The sequence below is a fragment of the Saccopteryx bilineata genome, chromosome 2 (assembly GCF_036850765.1).
Source record: "Saccopteryx bilineata isolate mSacBil1 chromosome 2, mSacBil1_pri_phased_curated, whole genome shotgun sequence".
In the NCBI taxonomy this organism is placed as follows: domain Eukaryota; kingdom Metazoa; phylum Chordata; class Mammalia; order Chiroptera; family Emballonuridae; genus Saccopteryx; species Saccopteryx bilineata.
Window position 1 is genome coordinate 355,345,348 of NC_089491.1, and position 14,168 is coordinate 355,359,515.

The 14,168-nt window shown below is 47.8% G+C and overlaps 1 pseudogene; it reads right to left on the bottom strand.

The window, feature by feature from the left end:
- Positions 1-266: 266 nt before the first annotated feature.
- Positions 267-10,053, bottom strand: LOC136322642 (polyunsaturated fatty acid lipoxygenase ALOX12-like; annotated as a pseudogene).
- Positions 10,054-14,168: the final 4,115 nt, after the last annotated feature.

Below are 14,168 nucleotides of genomic sequence, written 5' to 3' on the forward strand. Positions count from 1 at the left end.
CATCTACCCCCAAAACATACTCAGGAGTAGGGGATACATATACGTTATATGGCTTAGGAGGCAGTCTTCCTATCTCCAATGGAATAGTTATTGGCTTTACTTGAACAGTTTGGCCCCCATACCCGTCAATGGCCACTGGGGTCCCAGCAAACCATTCCAGGTTCCCATAAAGAAGGGAACATTCTGCACCTGCATCCACCAACATGTATTACTACCCTAGTTCATTCTAACATAAAACAGTTTATGTAAGTGTAACTATTATCTGCCCTTTGGGAGCCCAATGAGGAAGGAAGGGAGGACACTAGGAAAAGATGGAGGAATACAGGAGAAATGCGGCCTCTAGATGGTTCATCTGCAGTAAAATTTATTCACCAGGGGCACACACAAGAAAAGGTGACTCTCTCAGAGGGTGGAGACAGAAAGGCGTGTGTTGGGGAGGATAAGACTGAAAGACTAAGGGATGGGGCTGTGGGTTGGGTGGAAGGGAGGCTGAAATAACCAAAGGTCAGGGCAGCTCATATGGCCACGCTGTTTTCCACCAGGCTGGGTCTCAGGTACTCGTAGGGCAGGTCCAGCTTTGCATTCCGGATCTCAATTTCTTTATCCAGGGCAGCCAGCTCCTTCCTGAACTTGTTCAGCACAGCTTTAGGCTCAGGGCCCCCAAAATACTCCTCCTCATGCTGGCCCAGAGCTACCTGGCATGGAGAGAAAAAGGCAGTTGATCGCCTATGACCCCCGGTTTGGAGTGCCCATCGCCCCACAGCTGCCCCCTTCCTCAGGGACCAGAGCACCTGGCTCTCACCATAACAGGCTGGTGTCTGCCCAGCTGCCAAGTGATGGAGAGAAGCCTGATGAATGTTGGGCAGTGTTGCCATGACATACATGTCCAGAGTCGCATCCTTGATGGTCGGTGGGGGCAGTCGCATCATACTGGGTGTGTTAGGGACCTAAGAATACCAGTCCAGCTAAGGAAGGACAGATATCTAAAATCAGTATCTACTAAGCATAAAAACTTTAGCCGCCTGCACACAGCCCCCTCCTCCAGTCCAGGTGCAAATGTCCACTGCCCTCCCATAGTAAGTACCTGGCCCATGTGGACAGAGGAGTGCTGGCCAGTGCAGGTGAAGATGCATATGGTGACAAAGTGGCAGAGCTGGTCCCGGGACTGTAAGGAGATGGGAAACCCTGCAAGGGGTAAGGAAGGTTAGAAGCTGTGAAGTCAGGGACAGAAGCAAGTTCAGAGAACAGGGAGAGCAAGATGGGAGAGAGGGGGGCAAGGAATCTCAGGAACTGATGTGAGTTGCAGTGGAGAAATAGGGAGATCCCCTGGGAGGGCCTCTCTCAGTGGGGTACTGGTACGGGTCATACTGGCTCACAAGAGTCAGTTACGTTAAATGTTCAGGTATTAGGCAAGCTGATTGACATCACAACTGTAGCTACAGTGGAAATATTTGCACCATGCAAATGGCCAAATGCTAAAACCAGTGCTTCTTTATTCCCCCAGAGAGCCAGTTGTTGAACATTTATAAGTAGCCACTGGTCCCACTGCATCTGGGACCTAGAGAGGTTCTTATTGCATAGGAATCGAAGAAGGCCTTTGGGCATTTAAATAGGGGTTGGACATGCTTCTGGAAGGTTTAAGAGAAACAGGGAGGATTCTGGGGACGTTCCAAGGAAGAATCTCTCACATTGGCGGTCTCAGGACAGGGGCTCAACTCACCTTGGTCCTGAGCCCCTTGCAGCCCAATTTCAGTGATCTCTCGACACCAGGACTGCAGTTCAAGATCCTCTTTCACGGCCATGTCCATCTTATAGTGAGGACTCACAATTCTCTCCACATAGCTGCCGGCCAAGGGGTTGGGCCAAGAGAGCAGAAACTGACAGGGAGCCTCTATATTCCCTGGGCTCCTTGCTCACAGGGCCAGGCCAGGCCCCCAGGCCCCAACACAGACCTTCTGTTCTCCTGGGCCTCTTCCTGCCCACCCACCCGCACCAGCCTTGTCTTCCCCTTGCCTCACCAAGAGATGACTTCCCAGAGCCGCAGGGCATCTTGGGCATAGAAGGAAGACTTGACTCCCAGGAGCCCTCGGTCAGCCAAGTCCGCAGGAGGACAGAATAATCTATAGGTTAAATTGGCTCCAGCTCGCCTAAGGAGCTCCACATGGCCTCCCCCACCAGAGCTCACCACCTGAAAAGCAAGGATGGGCAGGGTCAGGCAAATCTACCTGCCCAAGGCCAGAGCTGGAAGAAACATGAGCTCCTGAATCCCCCTCCTGTCTACATACCTGGTCAAAAACGCCCATGTCAGAGACCAGCCCAGTCCTGGCCCGCACGTTAATTTCCATGGTGTATCGCAGGTGTGGGATTAATAGCTGGAAGGAGAGAGCCAGAGACTGCAAAGTCAGAGGAGAGCAGTGACAAGTCCCTGTAGGAAACTGGAGTTGAAGAGCAGGAAAGGTTCCCGGTCTTCAGGTAAAGCAGAGACATGAAGTTCAGTGGTCCCTCGACAGCAAGAGTGTTCAGTTCATTTGTAACTCATTCCATAAACCATTGATTTATTGCTGTATGATATTGTAAAAAAAATAAAATCATTCTTTTTTTCTTTTCATGTAAGACTAAGTTCTAGCTCAGTTTTCTCAACCTTTTTTTATCATCACTCCTCTAAAGAGCCTTTTCAGATATATTTTCCTTTTCTCACCCCTTTTCAAATATATTTCCTTAATTTTTTTAAGAAATTTTCCTAAGACTTTATTTGAGCTAAACTGATGATAGTTGTTGGGAAGCAAGATCTCAAATGCTTCACCCCATGAAATTTTAATGCTACAGATATACTATATCCATTATGTTCTGTATGCATATGTTTGATTCCTACATAAAAATTATAAGTTTTTTTGCATCCCAGAACTTTTTCATGGTCCTGGTCCCATTTTCACCCCTTGGGCGTATAATTGCTTCCACTGAGGATGCATGCTGTAACCTGCCTACCTTCAGAACTCCATCTCGTACCCACTCCCTTTGACCATGGCACTCACCTTCTTTCTTTTTCATTTTAAGTGTGAGGAGGGTAGATAGAGAGACAGACTCCTGTACATGCCCTGACTGAGACCCACCTGGCAAACTCCATTTAGAGCTGATGCTCAAATCAACTGAGCTATCCTCAGTGCCTGACGTCAACGCTGAGACCAATCAAGTGACTGGCTGTAGGAGAGGAAGAGGGAAAGAAGGGGGGAATAGCAAATGGTCTCTTCTCCTGTGCGCCCTGACCAGGAATCAAACCTGGGGCATCCATATGCTGGGCCAACGATCTATCCACTGAGCCAGGCAGCCAGGGCCTGCACTCACCTTCTCTCGGTTCTTCAGACATGCCACGCTTGCTCCTGCCTGAGACCTCTGCACTGTTCTAAGCATTCCCTCCACCTAGAATAGTGTGTGCCTTGATCATCTCATGGCTGACGCCTCATATTTCCGTTCTCTATGTCATGTCATTAAGGGAGTCTTTCCTGACTACCCAATCTGAACTTGATATCCCATCACTCTGCTTTGATTCTCTGCCTTGTACTTGTCACTGCTAATATGTTATAATGCAATCTTTATTGCCTGTGAGCCCTAAATGGAAAATGGAAGTGAAAACCCCCAGAGATCAGGACCTTGCCTGTCTTAGTTAGCACAGACATCCAGAATGGTGTTTGCCCCACTGGAGGCACCCAAGAGAGAATGTTAATGGATGAATACTCTGTGCAAATTGTCTGTTTGAAAATAAAATTGGCTACTGTTGTTGACCCGAGCACTTCAAACTGGCCCGTTGCATTATTCTTTTAGCATCCTTCAAAACTGGCTGGAAAAATCTGTTATTTGCATGGTCCCCTCTTTTGGGAAGGAATCCTCAGTCTTTTGTGGGTACTGTTTATATATGATACATTTATCCATCATGCATTATACATGGAGAATAAGACCTCTTACCTCTCACCCCACTAACCACCCACCTTGTCAAGTACTGCTTCTCTCCTGGGATCACATTCCTGGGATTCCATCTATAGGATAAAGTCGGCTTCAAACAGGGAACCTTTCTACAGAGAGGAGAAATGTATCCACAGTTAGCATTCAAAGTCGACCCCCAGAGAGAGGGCAAAGGGAGGAAGACTTTTTTTTTTTAATTAAATTTAATGTAGTGACATTGATAAATCAGGGTAAATATATTGAGAGAAAACAGGAGAAAGACTTTTAAAGACATCTATTTTTAACCAATGTTAACCCAGTACATTTTATTTAAAAATGAAGACATTTGTCTAGCTTCTTGCCATTATCCTAAATCAGTACTAGCATCCTATTGGCAGAAGCAGAGCATCTGTTCCAATTCATCTCATTTTAATTAAAGGAAGAAACCAATTCGTGTGGGTTGGTGGTGCCTTGGGCAGGTTTTGTGGTAGCAGACCTAGATTTAGAACTCGGACTCTCGATCCAGTTTGCATCACATGCATTGCAAACTGTCCCATTGTCGAGATGGCCATGCCCCTTCCCCGATTATCCCCCAACAGTTGGCTCCCTGTGTTTGGTTCCCATCAGCTCAGCAAATGGTCTTTCACTCCCTGTTCCAATCTCACCTCTGCCAGGTAATCCGCAGAGGTTCCCCTGACTACCACTGCCTCAGAATGCAGACACACACGACGGCCATGCTCACATCCTGCCTTGTTCGTCTGCCTTACAGCCAGCTCATCTTTTCTGTTTCCAGCTTTCTTCCTCCAGGAAAGCTCTTCAGTTCTCTCCACTTGACAGTGCATTCATCACCCTTCTTGCTGCCCATGAATACGTGGGTTGGGAGCACTAACATCAGCCAGGGAGTCAAAGCTAAAATCTCTGGCCCCACCTGCATGTCCTTGGAAATCCAGGCTGGGAGTCAGTCCCTCATAGTTCCCCCACATATTTCTATCATTCTGAGTTTTCTCCAGTACAGGACTCTGCTCCCAGGGACAGTGGGTTAGTTAGCACAGCCTCCCTTTCCTGACTCACATTTGGTCCCTGCCCTTCACCATGTCTCCCCACACAGACAAGGAGAGAACAGTGTAGGGAGGGAGGAGGTACCTGGAGTTCTTTCTCCAACTGGGCCTGAAGCTCCTCCATCCCCGAGGGCAGCACCAGCCGGGAGGGCAGAGAGGTGGAGCGTCTCAGCAGCATGGGGTTGGCACCATTGAGGAACTGGTAGCCAAAAAGCTCATCATCCTGCCAGCACCGGTGAACCTTCTCTGTGGGGTCGGCGTGGAGGATAGGAGGAGGATTTTTTTTAGTTGAATTTATTGAGGTGCCATTGCTTAATAAAACTATATAGTTTTCATGTGTACAATTCTATAATACATCTACTGTATATTGTGTGTTCACCACCCCAAGAGGAGGAGTATATTCACAACTCGATGTCCCTTCCTCAGGCTCTACTCCAGTGACTCAGGCATATGAGCACCCTGTATCCAGCCCTCTGAGATGAGCAGGCATGGGAAGGTCTCATCTGGGTAAACACTATGGGGGAGTACAGAGTGTGAAGGTCAGGTCACCAAAAGGGGCCCTCGCAGGGGATATAGAGACTTGGGGAACCACTGACCAGCCAGGGTGCTCTTCTGGCCCCAGAAGATCTGATCAAAATCCTTCAGCTGGTTCCAGGAGCTCGGGAGGGTGTAAACACGTTTGAGGGCCATCTTTAGTGCCCTAGGACAGGTATTGAGGCATGAGCCATTCCCTGATTCCTCAGCCCCTCACCATTTACCTCCACTTGGGATCTCCCAGCCCTTTTTCCACTCTGAGCTCCAGGCTTTTCCTCACCCTGCCTTCAGTGTCCATTCAAAGTCCAACCTCTTCTCATGGAATCTCATATTTGGAGGTAGGTCATTCTCACAGCCTGCAGCTATTGTCAGGGGTAACCCTTCCTTCCAGGTGGCCCAGCTAGGAGATGGGGACAAAGCCTCAGGGAGGGTGCTTAGTTCAATGATGTTATAGGGTCAGGGGAGGTGGGGTGAAACTTGGTGGTCTAACATGGGTGGGTGGTCACCGGTATATTTGTCGTCTTTCCTTCAGTTCCTTCTCTCGATGCTTCTGGAACACATCTAATGCATTGTCTCCTGCCAGGCGGGCTGGGGAGAGATGAAGATGATTGGCCACACAAAACTGTGTGTGCTCTCCTGCTTGACTCCACCTTCCTTTTTCTATCATAGCCCTTGTGTTCAGTCATGCTGTGCCGCTTTTATTGCTGCCTGTGCTTCATTCCATGGCTTCCCCAGGCACATGTATCCCAACTTTGTACTCCTGGCTCCACTTCTCTCAGCCCTCAGCTCTTGCCTTGAGACAAAATGTCATGTTTGTCACCCTTTTCTTGTCCCTTAATTCATCATTTCCTACCTGATCCTGTTTCATCAATAACTATGGTTGAATAAATCACCTTAATTAAGGTGATAAAATCTTAATCCCTTCTCTGTCCACACCTACGATATATTGCTTTGTTGAATTTCCACTTCTTAAGCCTCACCTGTCACACTTTCAGCTGTCTTAAAACGCTGTTTGCTTTCTTTAGCTAATGTCATCTTTCTTAGACTTACCATCAAAGTCTAGATAATCAGTACTTATACTCACCTGTATCCAAGTCATATATTTCATGTTTCCATCCTTCCTTGTTCTTGACCTCACTTGTTTCCATGTTCATCTCTCTTATTTCCCACAGTAATAATTCCGTGTTTGCAGTCCTCATTCATCCCCGCCCCAGTCAGAGTGCTCCCTGCCCTCACAGTTTCTTCCGTGTTTTACCTACCAAAGCAGCCCTCTTGATTTCACCCATTTCAAATCTCACATTTGTCCTGAGAGGAAAGTCCCTTTTTTGTACTCTTAACTCAAATTTCCCGATCTATCCCTATTCTTCATTATCTATGAGTTTCATTCTTAATCAGCTGTAATATCCACAACTCTCCTACACTATCCCATAATACTTTGTTACCTTCCCTTATTCTGGTCCTCTCGTGTCCACACCTTAACCTGTTCTCCAAAATAACATATTTTGAATTAGCTACACTTACCCTCTGACCTCCCGTATCTCCACCATCACCTGTTCCCTGACATAAGACAGTCTATGTGTGCCAAACTCTAAGCACTGTTTCCACATCGCTATCTGTATCCAACTTCATCTCACCTACCCTCCACATCACAACGTTTATAGCTATTAGCCTCACTTCATCATGCCCTCATCTGTACTTATGCCTGCTCGTGTCTCAAAGACATAGCTTACATGTTTCCAGTCTTACCTGTCATGCACCTCAATTGTCTCATACTTATTTCCTAAGATAACAGATTCTGTATTTGCTGTCCTCATTCATCCCCGCCCCAATCAGGGTGCTTCCTGCCCTCACAGTTTCTTCCGTGTTTTTCCTACCACAGCAGCCCTGCACGTCATATCCATGTGCTTCCCTTACCTGTCTCCTCTCGGGGGTCACGCCCACCATCTCCTATTCCATGTGCTAGCCTCACCTGTCCCTGCCCTAACTTGTTCCCAGACACTAGAGATCTTTCCACTTGACTTTGGCTCGTCTGCTTTACAGCATTGCTGCAACCCCATTCCCCGTGCTCACTTCTAGGGAGGTGGGATCCGCACATCACTTAGTTCCGGTCCAGTCCCACTTCCAGCCTTTTTAATTCTACGTGTAACCTCCCCCACTTCCTGTCTTCTCCACCCTTCACCTGCGGAGAAGCCACTTTGTCAAGCCCTTTGGCCCTTCCTCAGTGCTGTCCCCTGCCTCCCGCCCCCACCCCAGGAGTCCCGAGACCCTGCGCCCACTTCCCTGAGCGGCCCCTCACCGGTGCCCTCGGGCAGGGTCAGCACGCCCTCGCCCTGTACCCAGCGGTAGCACGGGAAGGCGGCCTCCTCCGCGCTGGCCCCGGGGCCCCGCACGGTGATGCGGTCGCAGAACCACGCGTCGTCCACCAGGGAGTGCTGTTTGCGCAACTTCACGAACTGCAGGGGCCCCAAGTCGTCCGGAACGTCGTGCTCGAACTCCTCCACCTGTGGGGACCGGAACCCGCTGAGACTTGGTAGCGGGGACCCTGGACAGGCCGTGTTCCCTGGGGGAGGGCGTCTTCTGTGGACTCTGGTGACAAAGCCTCCTGCATTCCCTCCTCCCAACACCACCAGGAGGTCCCACAGCACCGGGAGGACCGGAGCGAGGGGCGCGGGGCGAGGCGCGCAGTGTCCTGAACGGAGGCCTGAGCAGCATCTCCTGCGCCCTCCATCTCCTGAGCCCTCGCCGCCTTCGCACCCTTGGAGGACCTTCTTCTTTGATGACCCCGTAATGAGACTGGCCTGGGTGCGAGCGCCACGGTCGGGTGGGGGGTTGAGGGTCTTTGAGTCCCTCCTGGGCTCGGCTAGACCTTGTCCCCGCGTACCATCTCCTGGCAGTCTCAACCCGAGCATTGGTGCTCTTCCTTGCCCGGGCCCCCCGCCGCGAGCCCGGCCGGGATTGGGGTCCCCGCCCCCCTTGCTGACCTGACCCCGCGTCGGCCACAGCTGCAGCTCCAGCTCCGCCTCCCCGCTCGCCCCGACCAGCCACAGCTGCACGCGGTTGCGGTAGCGGCCCAGGGTGGGTCCCCGGTAGCCAAGCCGAGGGGAGCAGGTGCTGTGCTTTGGGACCGACTCGGGCCGCCGACGTCAGCTGAGTCTGGGTTCCCGCCCTCCTCACAACTTTCAGGCGCTTCCAAGTCTCCGCCCCGGACGAGCCCCAACCTGCGAGCGGCTGAGCAGGCTGTGGGAATGACTGCGCCTCTGTTCCGAGCGTAGCTGCGGGAAGATCAAGGGCCTTTGGTCAGGATGAGGCCGAGGATGGCTGCCACAGGGCTTCTCTGAACTGCCCAGCGAGGCTAGGGCCAAGTCTCAAGATTGGGGGGAGTAAGGATGAGGACACTTCCCAAGGTTACTAGGCCTTTTGGAGAGCTAGTTGGAAAAGGTCGGTGAGTCGGCCTTCCTTCCGGAGGGAAAAATGTCCCCTTTTCTGGGCTGGGAGCTGGGGAAGGCGGTGGTCCGACCTCTGGAAGGCCAGCCTGGGAGGTTTTGCTGGGCTGCTAGATCCGTTATGGTCCAGTAAGTCTTCAGTTCCTGATTTCTACTGCATTTGAGCGCAATCTTTCAGCAAATGAGGTTTCCAGGCTGCCTAGAACCTGGGAAAGTAACAGTTCAAAGACTTGTTCTCTTCTTCTCACTCTACCTGGTTTGAAACATCCCGGCATTACAAGCCTAGTTACACCAGATATTGAGAGAGGCCAGTGAAAGCCCCTTTTTGTCCAACCTTTATAATGGGCACAGAAAATGTTAGGGACCCGGGTGTTAGGGTGTAGTATGGAGTCACTCAGGGACCCAACATACATGGACAATTTCCATAACCTTTGTCTTTTCCAGGTGAGTGAATCCTCTGTCTCTTCATTACATTATTAGTAAATATTTATAATGGCCTCATTTTACTGATCATGGTACCTGCTTCTCCTACCAGAATTCAGTTTTTTCCTTAGAAAAAAGTTATATGTAAGCAGATTTTACTAGGCATGAAGTTCCACTTCTTTATTCTTCCATCTTGTCTTTATCTCACTCAACCCCAGTCATTACCTGGTCCTCTGTGGCACTCAGCGGAGAAAACCAGGGAACAGCACTAGAAGGATGCTTTGGGATGCAGGCTTTGTCAGCCACCCAGGAATCAGATGAAGCCTCCTGTAGGTCCCTGTCTAGAGCTTGGTCCAAGTCACTGTAAGCATTTGGCTCACAGTGAATATGTCTGGTGGTCTAGGCTGAGTCAGGCAAGGTAAATCTGCTCTCTTGAGCCAACCCCTGAGAAGTGACTTGTCATGTTGGTTATTGGTGAGGATGAAAGGGATTCTGTAGTCCTGCCCTCCAGCTTCTAGAACTCACAGAAGTGTTGGATCCTTACTGAGCACCCTGCCCGTTCTTATCTTCTAGGCCCACTCCTACCTACATCCTCTGTGCTCAGGACTGGTGCCTGCCATATCCTGGACCCAGCTTCCTCCAGCTTGGGAATTCACCATATCCTGTAAAATCCAAATAAAATGGCTCATATTCCTGTCCTCTGTAGTAACTGAATCTGGCCTTTTCACATATAACCTTCAAGGGTCCCTTTGCCTGGAAAGACAGTTTGTTTCATTCCTACTTCCAAAATGAGTCCAAACACCACCTGCTTCTCTGCTGGTGAAACTTCTCTCCCTACTCCAGTGTGCTAGAATGTCACCTGGTGGTGTTGGTTGGGGGTAAACACTTAACAGTATCCCAAGCTACTGATTGTGCTAAGTGAGTTAATGCTTTCTTAAACATTTCTTTTTAATTTATTGATTTTAGAGAGAGACTAGTCCTAGAAGGTATACCTAGGTCAAGCTCCAAAAGTCAGCTCAAGTTTCTATGGATTCATAGAATCATCTTCAATCATTACTATACCTCTAGAAGTGAGTGGTTTTAAGTATTCTTATACAATATAGAAAGTATTTATATATATTTATTGAAAATATTTTTCTAGCCTATTTTTGTTTCATATTTATTATGTCCTACAAAGTTTTAGCTTTCTATACATTAGATATTTACCTCTGTGCCTCATTTAGATAGTCCTTATCGCTATATCTTCATATCTTATAAAACCAAAAACTAAAATGAAGTCACTTAAGTCAGTCAATGCAGAAGACAGTCAATTCAGCAAATAAAGGAAACTTAACCTAACCTTACAGAAATATACTCTTCTCATAAAACAGCTGAGGGTACCACCAGTCCTCAATTGCCACTTCTAATCATGTCATCTCTGTATTTCCTTGTACCCCTGATTCAGCTACCCTGATGCAAATAGGAAAGAAGGCCTTTAGGCAATCAATCAGCTGAAAAACAGAATAACTTCCCTATTTATCCCATAAAAACCCCTTAGTCTGTGAGCAACTCAGAACTCATTGCTTCTGTAGCCTCAGGTTTTCTGACTTGCAGGTGGAAACCCTCACAACAAACTCATCTTTCTGCTCTGTCTTATTCAATGTGCAGAGTTTGGTTATTGACAGTTTCATCTGCTGTTAATTGCAGCCTGTAAAATGTTTATTTCAGATATTGTATTTACCATCTCTAGAAGTTCCATTTGGTTATTTTTTCTATATTTTATTTCTCTCCTTATTATCTTACAATATTTATAATAGTTGTTTTAAAGGCCTTGTCTGCCCATTTCATTATCTCTGTTTCTCTTGACCATATATATTCTTTGGGTTATGGGTCACACTTTCCTGCTTCTCTGCAGTGTTAGTAATTTTTATTAGATGCCAGTTATTGTGAATTTTATATTGCCAAGTAAGATTTTGTTGTGTCACTTTAAATGGGATTTTATTTGGCCCTGGCCAGTTGGCTCAGTGGATTGAGCATCAGCTCAGGGGATGTCCTTGGCTTGATCCCCAGTCAGGGCACACATGAGAAATGACCATCTGCTTCTCTTTCCCTCCCTCTCCCTTTTTCTCCCTCTTCTCCTCCCACAGCCAGTGGCTCTATTGATTCAAGCATTGGCCCCAGGAACCGAAGGTAGCTCGGTTGGTCTGAGTGTTGGCCTCAGGCTCCGTTGATTTGAGCATCAGCCCCAGATGGGAGGTTGCCAGGTGGATTCTGGTTGGCATGTATGTGGGAGTCTATCTACCCTCCTCTCACTTTAAATAATAAATAAATAAATAAATAAATAGGCATTCATTCTGTGAAATAGTAATTTACTTGTGGATCTCCTTGACCTTTTTTTTTTTTTTTTTTTTTTTTTTTACAGAGGCAGAGATAGACAGGGACAGACAGACAGGAATGGAGAGAGATGAGAAGCATCAATCATCAGTTTCTCGTTGCGCGTTGCAACTTCTTAGTTGTTCATTGATTGCTTTCTCACATGTGTCTTGACCGCGGGCCTTCAGCAGACCGAGTAACCCCCTGCTGGAGCCAGCGACCTTGGGTCCAAGCTGGTGTGCTCAAGCCAGATGAGCCCGCGCTCAAGCTGGCAACCTCGGGGTCTCGAGCCTGGGTCCTTCTGCATCCCAGTCCGACGCTCTATCCACTGCGCCACCACCTGGTCAGGCTCCTTGATCTTTTGATACTTGTTTTAAAGCATTTGGGGAAAAGATCTAGAGTAGCTTATACTCAACACTAACTTAGCCCCATTGTTGTAGGAGACTCTCCTGTGTCTTTGCTGAATGCCCCATGTATTTAATGATCTTTCTCTATTCTTGCTAGTGGACACTTGAAAAGTATTGCATCCTGCATGAGCCCAGGTAATATTTGACTTACTTGTCCATGAGTAATTTTTTCCTTTCTGACAACTGTTTGCCCAGCCTACTGCTCTTTCACCTCGGTCAGGTTTGTATTCATTCAGCCCAGCACTCAAGGAGACACCTATGCACCAGATTTCTGGAGCTGTTTCTCTGCGACCATCCTGCTCTCTGCTGTTCTGCCCCCATTTCTGCCTCTGCCTCCCTGAACTCTGGTCTCTGTTTCCTCAATTCAGTAAAGCTCTGTTTGAGATTGTCCTGCATGTATTGCACTCCAGAAATTGCTTCTAGGCAGAAAGCCTGGGCAATTATAGAATTCATTTCATTTGTTTTCTTTTACAATCCTATGCTTCCTGTTTTCCTATGTAGGAGAATGGATGTTTCACAACAACTTTTTTTTTAATAGCAAGGACGACAAGTCCCATAGTAGCTACCAAATCTTTATCTTTTTATATGTTATTTTTTCTGTGATTCTATTGTATTATACAAATCTGAGAAAATCAGTATCCTTCTATTATATAAAAATATTATAGCCTTTAAAAAAAAAAGATGGTTTGATAGTGAGTATGGAGGAGTGAATTTAAGAGATACTGCAACCAGAAAAAATATTAGCATCTGGTCATTGTACATGGCGCCTGTGCTCACCTATGTAACAGATAATGACACTAACGTGACCACAGTTGTAACAGAGATGGTAGTGCAACCTAAGACTTTCAGCCAAGTTTGACGAGGCTGTGGCACAGCGGATAGAACATCAAACTGGGATGCAGAAGACCCAGTTTCCAAACTCTGAGATCACCAGCTTAGGCGTGGGCTCAACTGTTTGGCTTGAATGTAGGTTCCTAGACATGACCCCATGGTCGCTGGCTAAAGCCCAAAGGTCGCTGGCTTGAAGCCCAAGGTTGCTGGCTTGAGCAAGTGGACACTTGTTATACGGTAGCCCCCCAGCAAGGCACATATGAGAAAGCAATCGATGAACAACTAAAGTGCCACAACGAAGAATTGATGCTTCTCATCTCTCTCCCTTCCTGTCTGTCTGTCCCTCTCTCTGACTGTCTCTCTCTGTCAAAAAAAAAAAAAAAAAAAAAAGGCTTTCAGCCGAATGAAAGAATCTTTTTCTCATCTTGAGGTGATGTCATTTATTTATTTATTTATTTATTTACAATTTGAGTAATAAGGTGAAGGTACATATTCCAAGAAGACATGACAATGTTAAAGAAGGTACACTATATAAACAATGAGATGTTATATAAAAAGCACTGAACTGCAAGCCAGAAATTTTGCATTTTAGTTTCAGTTATACAATTTCTTTTTTTTTTTTTTTTAATTTTTTTTTTTCCTGTATTTTTCTGAAGCCGGAAACGGGGAGAGACAGACAGACTCCCGCATGCGCCCCACCGGGATCCACCTGGCACGCCCACCAGGGGGCGACGCTCTGCCCACCAGGGGGGGATGCTCTGCCGCTTCGGGGCGTCTCTCTGTTGTGACCAGAGCCACTCTAGCGCCTGGGGCAGAGGCCGAGGAGCCATCCCCAGCGCCTGGGCCATCTTTGCTCCAGTGGAGCCTCAGCTGCGGAAGGGGAAGAGAGAGACAGAGAGGAAGGAGAGGGGGAGGGGTGAAGAAGCAGATGGGCACTTCTCCTGTGTGCCCTGGCCAGGAATCGAACCCGGGACTTCTGCACGCCAGGCCGACACTCTACCACTGAGCCAACCGGCCAGGGCCTCAGTTCTACAATTTCTAAGCCATGCAGCCCTATAGCCTATCTGAGCCTTAGTTTCTTTGTTTGTTCTACAGGCAAAATATCTGTTATGCCTATATTGTAGGAGAGGCTCAAGTGAAATGATGCACTGTAAGAGTGCTTTGAAAAATGCTTACAGCATCCA